Source organism: Pelodiscus sinensis, chromosome 1 (genome assembly GCF_049634645.1).
Source record: "Pelodiscus sinensis isolate JC-2024 chromosome 1, ASM4963464v1, whole genome shotgun sequence".
Lineage (NCBI taxonomy): Eukaryota > Metazoa > Chordata > Testudines > Trionychidae > Pelodiscus > Pelodiscus sinensis.
This window is the reverse complement of record NC_134711.1, coordinates 168,270,500-168,282,046: the sequence shown is the minus strand read 5'-3', so window position 1 is coordinate 168,282,046 and position 11,547 is coordinate 168,270,500. Positions and strand designations below refer to the sequence as shown.

Sequence of the window (11,547 nt, the reverse complement as noted above, 5' to 3'; positions counted from 1 at the left end):
GGCTGAAGAAGGCAGGTGCCTTCCTGGTTCAGGGTGGAGATCATGGACCTTATTCAGGTTTGGAGGGGATGCCTCCAATGTCCATGATCTCCGCACTAGATGGAGGAACATGGACGTTTATGGCAGGTAAGCTGCCAGCTCGGCCACCAAAGGCCACTTGCAAACCCAGGAGCAGGTGTGCATGAAAATCAAGTTGGTCTGGCGAGACCCCCAACCCTGGACCCTGAGCTTCCTCTGCCCCTTCTTCCCCTTGCTTCCCCCTTCCAGCTCTCTCCTCCCAGGTTTCCCCCTCCCCTATCCTACTCTCTCTCTTCCCCTCTTCCACCTCCTTTTCTTAGCCTCCCCCGAGATTCATCTCCCCCCAGTTTTGTTCACTAAACCCAGTTTCTATTTTTGAACATCCGTGTCTTTTATTTGATATCAGGAAGGGTGCTAGGGAGGGGTAAGTGGAAGGACATGAGGGAGGAATGGGATACGAGCTCCCAGTGGGGAAGACTGGAATGGCTCTGAGGGCTCTGAGGGGTGGACACTCTCCCACAGGGCCTCCTGGATCCTGACAGCCCCCCGATGGACTCCACTTCCTCCCAGATGGCAGCCTGCAGCAAGTGCAGCCGGGCTGATGGCAATGACCCCACGAGACGCACCGCCATGCCCAGGGGCAGCTTTGGCTCCATGTGGCCAAGCCCTGTGGTGTACCGAGTGTGGGCACTCAGGGCACTCCAAGACAGGACTGCTTTGCTGTCCGTCATCGAGGTAGACAAGCAAGTGGGGAACCCTGAGAAGTGTTTGTCTGGGGTGGAAGTAGGATCCCTTCAAGCACGGAGCTCAGTTAGCTTCAGGCAGCAGCCCCACACACTAAGTCCTAACCTGATGCCCTGCCAGCACTGGTTTCAGCCAGCCTTAACTTCGGTTCAGGGTCCACTCAGTATGGACGCGCTATTTCAAAATAGCAAAACGCTATTTCGAAATAGGTTTTTTGTGTAGATGTGTTAATTTGAATTAGCTTAATTCAAATTAACTATTTCGAATTAAGTTAACTCGAATTAATGTTGTAGTGTAGACGTACCCTTAGAACTTAAGGAGAGATGTAGATGTTCTTAGTCTTTGTCTATACAGAATTTGTTCATTTTGAAGCATTAATTTGCTGAGAAAATCCTCATAGGATGCAGAGGGTTCCCAATCTGTAAAGCAGGGGTGGTTGTACTTCCTTTTCCCAAACTTTCCCCAATCTTTTCTGTTTAAATATTAAGCTTGATAGGTCACACACAGTCTCTTGTATATATTGCGGATGCAGATCTTGTTGGGGCTACTGGGCAGCACAGTGATACCAATAATAAATAACTATATGTGTTTGTTGCAATAGAAATTTGTGACACTGAGGGTACGTCTAGACTACATGCCTCTGTCACCAGAGGCATGTAGATTAGGCTACCAGACATAGAAAAATGAAGCGGCGATTTAAATAATTGCCGCTTCATTTAAATTTACATGGCTGCCGCGCTGAGCCGACAAACAGCTGATCAGCTGTTTGTCAGCTCAGCACGATAGTCTGGATGCACGGGTGTCGACAACAAAGGTATTTGTCGACCACCCAGGTAAACCTCATCCCAGGAGACATACCTGGGTGATCGACAAATACCTTTGATGTCGACCCCCATGCGTCCAGACTATCGCGCTGAGCCGACAAACAGCTAATTAGCTGTTTGTCAGCTCAGCGCGGCAGCCATGTAAATTTAAATGAAGCGGCGATTATTTGAATCGCTGCTTCATTTTCCTATGTCTGGTAGCCTAATCTACATGCCTCTGGCGACAGAGGCATGTAGGCTAGACGTACCCTGATACTATTGTAATTATCTTTTATTTTGATGACTTCTAGTGGTTGCCTGTAAAGCAAATGCGTCTGTTGGCTGCTATCGTTAATTAGCCCTTTCCTTTCATTGAGAAGCCCTGTAAATAATTTTATAAAAACTGTGAATCATCAGAGAATGCGTTATAATTGCTGTGATGGTTATTACATATCTCAATAGGAAATGTGGGAGGGAAAGACTCATTTTAAGAGCATATCTGGTTGCTAAGAAACTGTTATTTCAAACATGGACACCAGATGTATTTTTCTGGCACCTTGGACTTATAGGTAGTGCAGCAAGGAAAGAATGACATCCAGAAATAGAGATAACTCCCATCGAAGATCTGAATGCAGCTGACTATTTGTACACAAAGTGGTTTTTTTTTTTTCATTTGGGCTTGTATTTAAATTTTTAAGAGATCTTTTAATTTTTATTTTTCATTCAGAGCCGTTCAGAGGACCAATATAAAACAAGAACTGGTCTCTTCAAGGCATAGCAGTGTGAAGATGATGACCCCTTGCCTACACAAGAAGATAATATTTCATATTACATTGGTTCCAAGATGAAGCTTTCAACCACAGACAGTGCAATATGGGTGAGGAGCCTCTCAGGCCATGGCATTTGAAGTAGATAGAGCAGCTCTTTCACTACCCTCCAAATCCCTCACCTGCAAATCCTGTTTTATTAGGTGCCCTGATCTCTATCCCCCTTCACGAACATTGAGGGATACTGTAGCCCCGGTGGTGTTGTAGCCTCTGCTGTTCATATACAATGGACAAGGGTTCATGGAGAGCCTGTATAAAGGGACGGGTGATTCTTTATATTAGTCCCCTACTACCTTGTGAGGTACCACAGTTATGGACTGTTGATTGGCTCAGGAGCCAGATCACTAGCTTCTGTGACCACCAACCTGATCCTTCCTTATGATCAGTTTGACCAACATGGAGCCTTCGTGTGTAAGAGTGAGACACCTGTGTTTTATGTGGCTGAGATTTGGTCTCAGTTTTTCATAAAACTTATGAATGTTGAGAAACAATGAGTACTAATAGCATGAATGGAAGTGTACAAGATTCTCTGAAGAGGCCTTGTAAACAATAGCTCATTGAACTCATTTGTTGCCTTTTTTTCTTTTGTAGTATTACAGTAACATTTCTTTTTTTAACATTAACTATAAATTGGCCTGGATCTTTTCCTGCTTAATCTGTATTTCATTCTGCTTTGATACAATGGCACATTTTATTTAATTTCATGGTGAGGTTATGTTAACACTGCAATTGTGCCGTGCTCTAAGTGAATAAAAACCTGGCTAGCTTTTTGTCAAAAGCAACTGAAAACAAAGGACCAATATTTTGCTGAACACTGCCTTTGAAGTTCAAGTCTATTACAAATTCCAAACTGCACTAGTGTATTCAATGCTTTAAATGTCTGAATTAATTAAGTTTCTAGCTGAGTTTCTTCCTGTGCTTGCTCAAAGATTTATAGCACTAAAGATCAGAAGGTTGAATCAAGGATTTAATAAAATGTGTTGGACAAAGAGAGAAGTTGTGTAGCCACACAGAATAATAAGTGTTCATTTTAGCACTGCTGATGTGGACATAATGATAATTACTACACATCTATTGAAAATGATTTAAGTTATGCCCTTTTACTTAAACATTTAAATATGTCATTAAATAATTACTTTAGTTAAACAGATTTGAAGTATTACTGAGAAATCTTTTAGAAACTTATTGATACTATCTTAAAGCAATTTTTCCCAAAAGAGACCTCTATACTTAATGAGAAACAGACCCCACCGTGTTTTACATGTAATTCCATAAGCAGATACAAAAAGATGCTTTATGCTTCATTAATAGTTTTTACTGGAATAACACTTTATACTATTATACTGAATTAACTCATCATATATTATCACTAATTGATTTCATTTTTCATATATGAGAAAATAAAAATAGAAGAAAGTGGACCCTAAGATTTATGTCAATGACTGATGCAGTGAGACTTCTAAGCATTTCAGTCTAGTCCAAGAATGTAACGTACAAATAAGACAGCACAGAAAACAGACAAGATCAAAATGTTTCCAAATGACCAAATAAAGTTCAATATCTCTAAACATTAGATAGTGTGACAATGGTCAAAGGTGTTTCCTTTCTGGAGTCATCCATGGGCTCATAAATCTTGCCTTTTTGAAGATAAATTTAACATATTGTGCCTCTTAAAATGCTTCAGAAGCTAGTATTACACAATCCCCTACTCTCTTTGTAAAACAGAAGATGTTTTGCATGATTGAAAAGGTCTACAATGGGATTGCATCTGAGAAACAGGATTTAAAACTGAACACAATTATTTTAGAGTTACGAATTACAAAGAGTATTTGTCAGTGCTAACTAAGTGTATGTCTACACTACCCCGCTAGTTCGAACTAGTGGGGTAATGTAGGCATACCGCACTTGCAAATGAAGCCCGGGATTTGAATTTCCCGGGCTTCATTTGCATAAGCGGGGAGCCGCCATTTTTAAAACCCCGCTGGTTCGAACCCCGTGCAGCGCAGCTACACAGGGCTCGAACTAGGTAGTTCGGACTAGGATTCCTATTCCGAACTACCGGTACACCTAGTTCGAGCCCCGTGTAGCCTCGCTGCACGGGGTTCGAACCAGCGGGGTTTTAAAAATGGCGGCTCCCCGCTTATGCAAATGAAGCCCGGGAAATTCAAATACCGGGCTTCATTTGCAAGTGCGGTATGCCTACATTACCCTCCTAGTTCGAACTAGGAGGGTAGTGTAGACATACCCTCACTTCCTTTGTGAAGCACTACAATTGAAATATTGCCAGGTGATCGTGATTAGAGACAACTGATTTAATACTATTTAGCAGAGGGGAAATCAACAAGAATATGTATCTGCAAACAAGTTTTAGGGTCTCATATTGTATAAAAATAACTTTCAGTATTGCTTTTGTGAAAATGAAAGCTATCATTATTTTTATCCCAGGACTTTCCCCGTGAACCTTATTTTCATATGTTCCTAACTTTCTGACAAATTTTCCATTCTCTCTCCCAGAGATTAACCTTTCTGAAGGTTTAAATGGGTTGTTCAAGCCATTTTTGAACTATTGAAAGGTAAAAATATATACTTTTTCCCATTTAAAGAAAAAAATTGTAGTAGGTTTTGTGGTTATGGTGAACTATCCAATTTGAAGCCCATGGGAGCTTGAATCTTAGTAGGCATTAGATTTGTGTTTTTTTTCCTTTTTCATATAAATACTTAGCAGAATACAAATGAGCTTCCAAGTTTGCATATCTTTACTAATGGATATCCAGAAGAAGAAGAAGAATATAAAGCTTCTATAAATTGAGTTTTGCACAAATGCAACTTTAATGTTTACTAATGACAGGAGTGAGGGATTAATTTAAAACTCACTGAAGTCCGTGGAATATATTTTGGCTTTTGAGTAAGCTCTCATGTATTTTGTTACTAGTGGAACAATTGTTCTCCTTATTCAAGTGAAGTCAATTGGGAATATACTCCAATGTGGTGTGACCATTTTGTAACCCAGTGCTGGCAGAATTAGGCCCTGGAGTGGGCATATCCAGGCCCAGGAAGATACATAGAGCTCAGGTGATTTAGAGCCAGCCTTTAGCCTCCTCTGCAAACTGCTTTGCTGCTGCCAACATTAACATGGGATGCCCCTAAATTGCTCTGATTCTGGTGGTGTTTTTGGTTCCTTGGGTTGATGTGTGTTGGCCTTTTAGAACAGCTCTGTGCACAATGGCCCACAGGATCACAGAGTTCACAGATGAGCTTTAAGCTCTCCTACAACCTCTTCCTTATGAAGTTCAGCCATATCTCAAGACCTTATCTTCTGGGACTACTCAGCATAGAAATGTAATCCCAAGCACTGTTATAGGCTGGAGACCGACTGGCTAAGCAGCAGTTCAGCAGAAAAAAAGACTTTAGGATTACAGTGGATAAGAAGTTGGATAGGAGTCAACAGCGTTCCCTTGTAGCCAAGAAGTCTACCTGTATATTGGGGTCCATTAGTAGGAGCACTGCCAACAGATCTAGAGACGTAATTATTGCCCTTTAATTAGTTGCTGCCCCATCTTGCACCAGGGCCTGGGCTTTTGTGACTATATTTGCTGCCCTGCCCTGAACCAGGGCCTGGGCCTTGCTAATTGACTGCTTGTTTGCCAACCATTCTGACGCCAAGCCGGAGCCTTATAGAGTTGGGCTGTTGGCTCAGCCTGCACATCGGCCTGAAACCAGGATTAGAGACTGCCAGGCCTGAAAAGAGCAACTGCTTTATCAATCCTCAGTTCTGTTCTGAGTATAGGCCTGAGACCCAGGACTTTGGGGACTTGCCTGAGCCTAGGTGGAGTGGCCACCCCGCTGACTCAGAGGCTGAAAAGCCCCTCTGTGAGCCCTAATAGGCTACACTATCTCACAAGAAGGAACCGACAAGAAGAATTGACCTAGGAGAGAAAGGAATGTCTCATAATTTATTTGTTTACATGAGTGCACATTGCTACAGATATTTATGTTGATATTAAAAATACATTTTGAAATAAATTTAACAAAACTTTTCAAAAATAATTCTCATTGGATCTGAGAGTGTAAAAACCCATAAAGTTGCAATTTCTAAAGAAAACAATTTGTTTTTATGGATTGCTCTTGAAAAAGAAAACATCTTTGCTTTCTGTATATTTTTTTATTCTCTAATGGCTTTTACATAGATTCAGTAACTGTGTGAAATGTTAAAATGATAAAAGGTAAAAACATAAGTAAATAAAATGTACATTTTTCAGCTGACAGCAGCATTATAGTTGAAATAATTACTTGAAATATTGTCGTGTATGCTCCTAAATGTAATATTGATTTTTTTGCTCTTTTTTACCTTTTTAATGCTACCATTTTTTTCACTTTGTGAAGACAGAGAAAATGTAACAAAAGTTGCGGTAGCTTGATAAATTATCTCTCTATTATCAGGAACAGTAAAGCTTTTATTTTTCAGAGAAGGCTAACAGAGCAGTAGGGAATCTGCCCTATTGCAGACTATAGCACAGGTCAATATAGTCATGCTAACATGAAGTTGGTTGAATCAAATAGTGCTCTTGTTCCATTTAGATTCCATTTAGATAGCAGGTAACCTAAAAAGTCGTTGAAGATAATATAGACCATTGCTGTAGTTTATATAGGACCAGATTTTGCCACCTATAATTTTGCTGAAACCAATGGAACTGCACATGGGATAAGGAACAACTCAGTGTGAGGAAGGGTGACAGAACCTGGCCCCTGATGAATTATATTCAGAAATACAGTAGAACATCAGGGTTACGAACACTGAACTTACCAGTCAACTACAGACCTCATTTGGAATCAGTAGGACTTAATCATGTCGCAGCAAGCAGATGCATATGTGTGTGTGTGTGCACACATGCACACAGGCACACACACACACAGAGCAAATACAGTATGGTACTGTATTAAAATATCAAACTTACGCTACTAACAAAAAAAAGGAAAGTGGCATTTTTCTTCTGTATATTAAAGTTTCAAAGCTGTAGGAAGTCAATGATTGTTTCATTGTAAATTTTTGAAAGAACAACCATAATGTTTTGTTCAGAGTTATAAGCATTTAAGAGATAAGAACAACCTCCATTCCAAGATGTTCAGAACTCTAAAGCTCTACTGTAAACCTTACCTATATATATAGTGTAAGTATCTTGCTGTGGTACATAAGTATTCTGTATATTGGAAGTAAGACAGCAGAGTTAGTGCATTGGTATGTGACATTTATTTACATCTTAATAGCACCTTGTGGATTTCCACAATTACAGTAGTTTTTAAAAATGTTGAAGTTATGAAAAAAAAAGAAAAGATAAGTGCAATGAACATGTGGGGATATTGAACAAATTAATTCAATTGTGCTGTCATGATGCAATAGCTTTACTGTTGAAACCAATTCCAAAATAATCACAGCAAACTGACAGCTTAACAACCTGCAACTCCCATCCTCCTTCCCACAGGACTGGAAAAAAACAGCACAAACCACAAATAAATGGAGAAACTCAACTATTGTATGCAACTGTAATTTAGATTTTGATGAAGGAGAGTAAGCCAAGCCAAACAGCGATATAACAACATATGAGATGGGACAGACGCAAAACTCCAGCATGCCTCCAAATTTTTAGATAGTGGAATTCAAACTTGTATCCAGATTTTATGCCAGGCCTTTATCTGTCTAAAAGGTCAAACCAAAACTGCGGATCAGAACTTCCCCATATGTATTTTAAAATTTAGGAGTTGCAACCCGCAGACAGAATTTTGCAGTGACAGGCAATCTAATGCATATGAACACTAATAACATTAGTAATCAAATGCAAATGATACTAAAAGCACTACCTTCAGTCAAAATATAATAATGAAGCTTCCTCCTATGACTGCTTTGAATTTACTTTATCAGTTAAAATTCCTCTATTTAATTCTAATCACACATATGATTTACTGAGTTTAGTACACTTTCTCTGCAGGTATAACAGTGCAAAAGGAGACTCATGCCCCAAGCCTATACATCAAGTATTAGTTTCTTGATCCTTGCAGAGGTAACTTTCATATTCCTCTTCAGATAAATTAGTACTAAAAAAGTTTGTATCGGAAGAGAACTTCCCATGTTGTCTGACTTAACTTTATGGTGGCATAATTACAGTAGGTATGTTTTCTTTAAATTGTTTGGCAATATTTATTGTTCCAGTCCAGCTAATAAGTGAAGGAAGGTGTCAGAAGGAACTGGCTTAGTCCAACCAAAAACAAAGCCCTCCATCAGGAAGCTTTTCCCCAAACGGTTTATTCTCAGGAGAAAGCTTCACTGGTTGTAACAAACAAAGACAAAAACAAACAAAAAGTCTTTATACAAAAGAAAAAGTGTTGACAGTAACTAGGATTGAAAAGAAATCAGAACAAAGTTTCAATGGTACAGCCACATACGTATACATTCCCTGTTTAACTGGCCTTGTGTCTCTTTTATAATCAGTTTTCACAGACATATGAGCAGTCAAGTTATACTTGCCCACCTACTTGTGGGAAAAACATTTCAGCTGGAATGCTCATTAATAAATTCACAGAAGAAATAGCATATTATATATGGGAAGAAACATTGCTTGCTATAGTAGATGGACACTGGTTTCAATGACAGGTAAGAGTATCAGAATCTAGACATAGGCTACGTCTAGACAGGCATGATTTTCCGGAAATGCTTTTAACGGAAAAGTTTTCCGTTAAAAGCATTTTCGGAAAAGAGCGTCTAGATTGGCACGGACGCTTTTCCGCAAAAAAGCCCCAGTAACCATTTTCATGATTGGGGCTTTTTTGTGGAAAACAAATCTGAGCTGTCTACACTGGCCCTTTTGTGCAAAAGTTTTGCGCAAAAGGACTTTTGCCTGAATGGGAGCAGCATAGTATTTCAGCAAGAAGCACTGATTTCTTACAGTAGGAAGTCAGTGCTTTTGCGGAAATTCAAGGGGACAGTGTAGACAGCTGGCAAGTTTTTCCGGAAAAGCGGCTGATTTTCCAGAAAAACTGGCCAGTCTAGACACAGCCATACTGAGTAAAATGTTCAGAAACGCATACATGATTTAGGATCCTAAATCCCAACAGTATTTATGGCCTATTCCTCATTGAAAGTAAATGGTTTAAGCAGCCATATATCTAAATCCCTTCTGAAAAATGTGCTTTCAAAATGTTAACTGATTTTCATATGTTTCATTGTTTCTCAACAGATTCCAGGAAAAGAATTTGCTAGTCTGAAAAGCCCATTTACCATCATCATTACAGTCAAGCAAGGACCAAATTCCCTTTTGAAAATTTGCCCCAAATGTAAACACACTATCTACCACTACACCTTCAGTGAGATGTCATTTTCTATCTGGAGCACCACGAATATACTGTTGAACAAATACTGGATTATATGATGCCTATAAACCTCAGGCATGGGACTATTTTCTGTATTATTCAAACATAATCACTCCAGGGGATTGCACTTTAGGGTGATGGGAAAATGCCTTAAAGCATGCAGACATAAAGTACCTTTATCCTTAAGTGCGTTCTCAGAATACATTAGTCTTGATACTATTATGGCTCTTATCCTAAAATGTTCAGATGATGATTTTACTATTTGGAGATGATGGTGATGATGATTTCAGATGGTTCCAGATAACAAGTTAATTACTGTATTTCACTTAGTTATTACTAGAGAAATATGTTGGGGGAAGGAGGTTTAAAGAGACTCTTCATGACAGTACTTTTGTGTGTCACATACTTAGTCATTTTCAGTAGTTAGGAGTGCTACTCAAAAGCTTAGCTGTCAGAAATAACAAGTGCAGTAAATTGGATCTTTTGAACTGGTAATGGAAGATTACTGTTATAGATAACACTGTATTTGCTTTGTGAAAATGTAGTACATCTAAAGAATCCTAAAAGTATAAAGCTAACAAAGATGGGTGATATTTACTTTTTCCACTGAAAAATGGAATTTTTCCAGTTGTGTGCAGAATATTAAAATCAGATGTCGAGGAAGACTTTTGGAAAGACGTGGCATCCAGTGAAAATGTCCTGCATATGGGCCATCTGTCTGGAAGAACTAGTCCATTAAATTAACAGCTCTGAATAATGCATAGAATAGAGATAAAAGTGAATTTATTTTACACTGATATTTTCATTCTTTTGAGTGCTTCTGCAACCCTAATGGAAAAAGCCTTTACCATAGTGAACCTCTGGCCAATAGAAGGAGAGAACATTTCTGTAGCCATTTAAGAGAGTGAAATGGATTATATTTTGACATCACAGGACTTAAAGATAGGAGGAGAGATACTACAGCATCATCATCCTCACTTTTAAATTGAAGCAGACCACTGTACAGGGTCACAGGTTCCTCCAAAAATAAGAAAGTGCAGTTCTGCATTGAAAATAGCAAGGATTTCATGTGTGCCTGGTAATGTTTTAAAGGGACACTGGCAGTTTAAATATTGCTCCACTTTCTTAGTTTATTTACTTCCCATTCTAACATGTAACAAGTAAGATTATAACTGCTGATAGAAATTGAAGAATTAATTAATTATTTAAAATTAATTTTCTTTGTTTTTCAGTTTGTTTACTATGTTAAGGCCCTGAGGTAATGGTGGAGAATGGTCTGCAGTCCTGGGAATTATCACAGCAATGCAGTTATTTAAAGGCATATTGCAGACAGCTGCTTTCCATAGAGGTCTCTGGGCTGGGACCTGGAGTAGAAATGGGACCGGATCTGTCCCCAAACCCTACACTACCCCGCTAGTTCGAACCCCGTGCAGCGCGGCTACACAGGGCACGAACTAGGTAGTTCTAACTAGGCTTCCTAGTTCGAACTACCGTTACTCCTCATTTCACGAGGAGTAACGGTAGTTCGAACTAGGACGCCTAGTTCGAACTACCTAGTTCGTGCCCCGTGTAGCCATGCTGCACGGGTTCGAACTAGCGGGGTTTTAAAAATGGCGGCTCCCCGCTTATGCAAATGAAGCCCGGGAAATTCAAATCCCGGACTTCATTTGCAAGTGCGGTATGCCTACATTACCCCGCTAGTTTGAACTAGGAGGGTAGTGTAGACATACCCTATAAGTTACTGGGAGAAGTGGCCTGGGCAGGAAGGCACTCTAGAAGGAACTGAACTATAG

The 11,547-nt window shown here is 39.6% G+C and overlaps 1 long non-coding RNA gene across 2 annotated transcripts in view; it reads left to right on the top strand.

Moving 5' to 3' along the window:
* LOC142820538 (uncharacterized) overlaps window positions 1-11,140 on the top strand; it is a 96,851-nt gene extending 85,711 nt beyond the window's left edge. For both annotated transcript variants that reach the window (XR_012897761.1, XR_012897762.1), the window contains 2 exons: window positions 2,293-2,442; window positions 9,622-11,140. This is a non-coding gene — a long non-coding RNA (uncharacterized LOC142820538). The remainder of the gene's footprint in view (window positions 1-2,292; window positions 2,443-9,621) is intronic.
* Window positions 11,141-11,547: the final 407 nt, after the last annotated feature.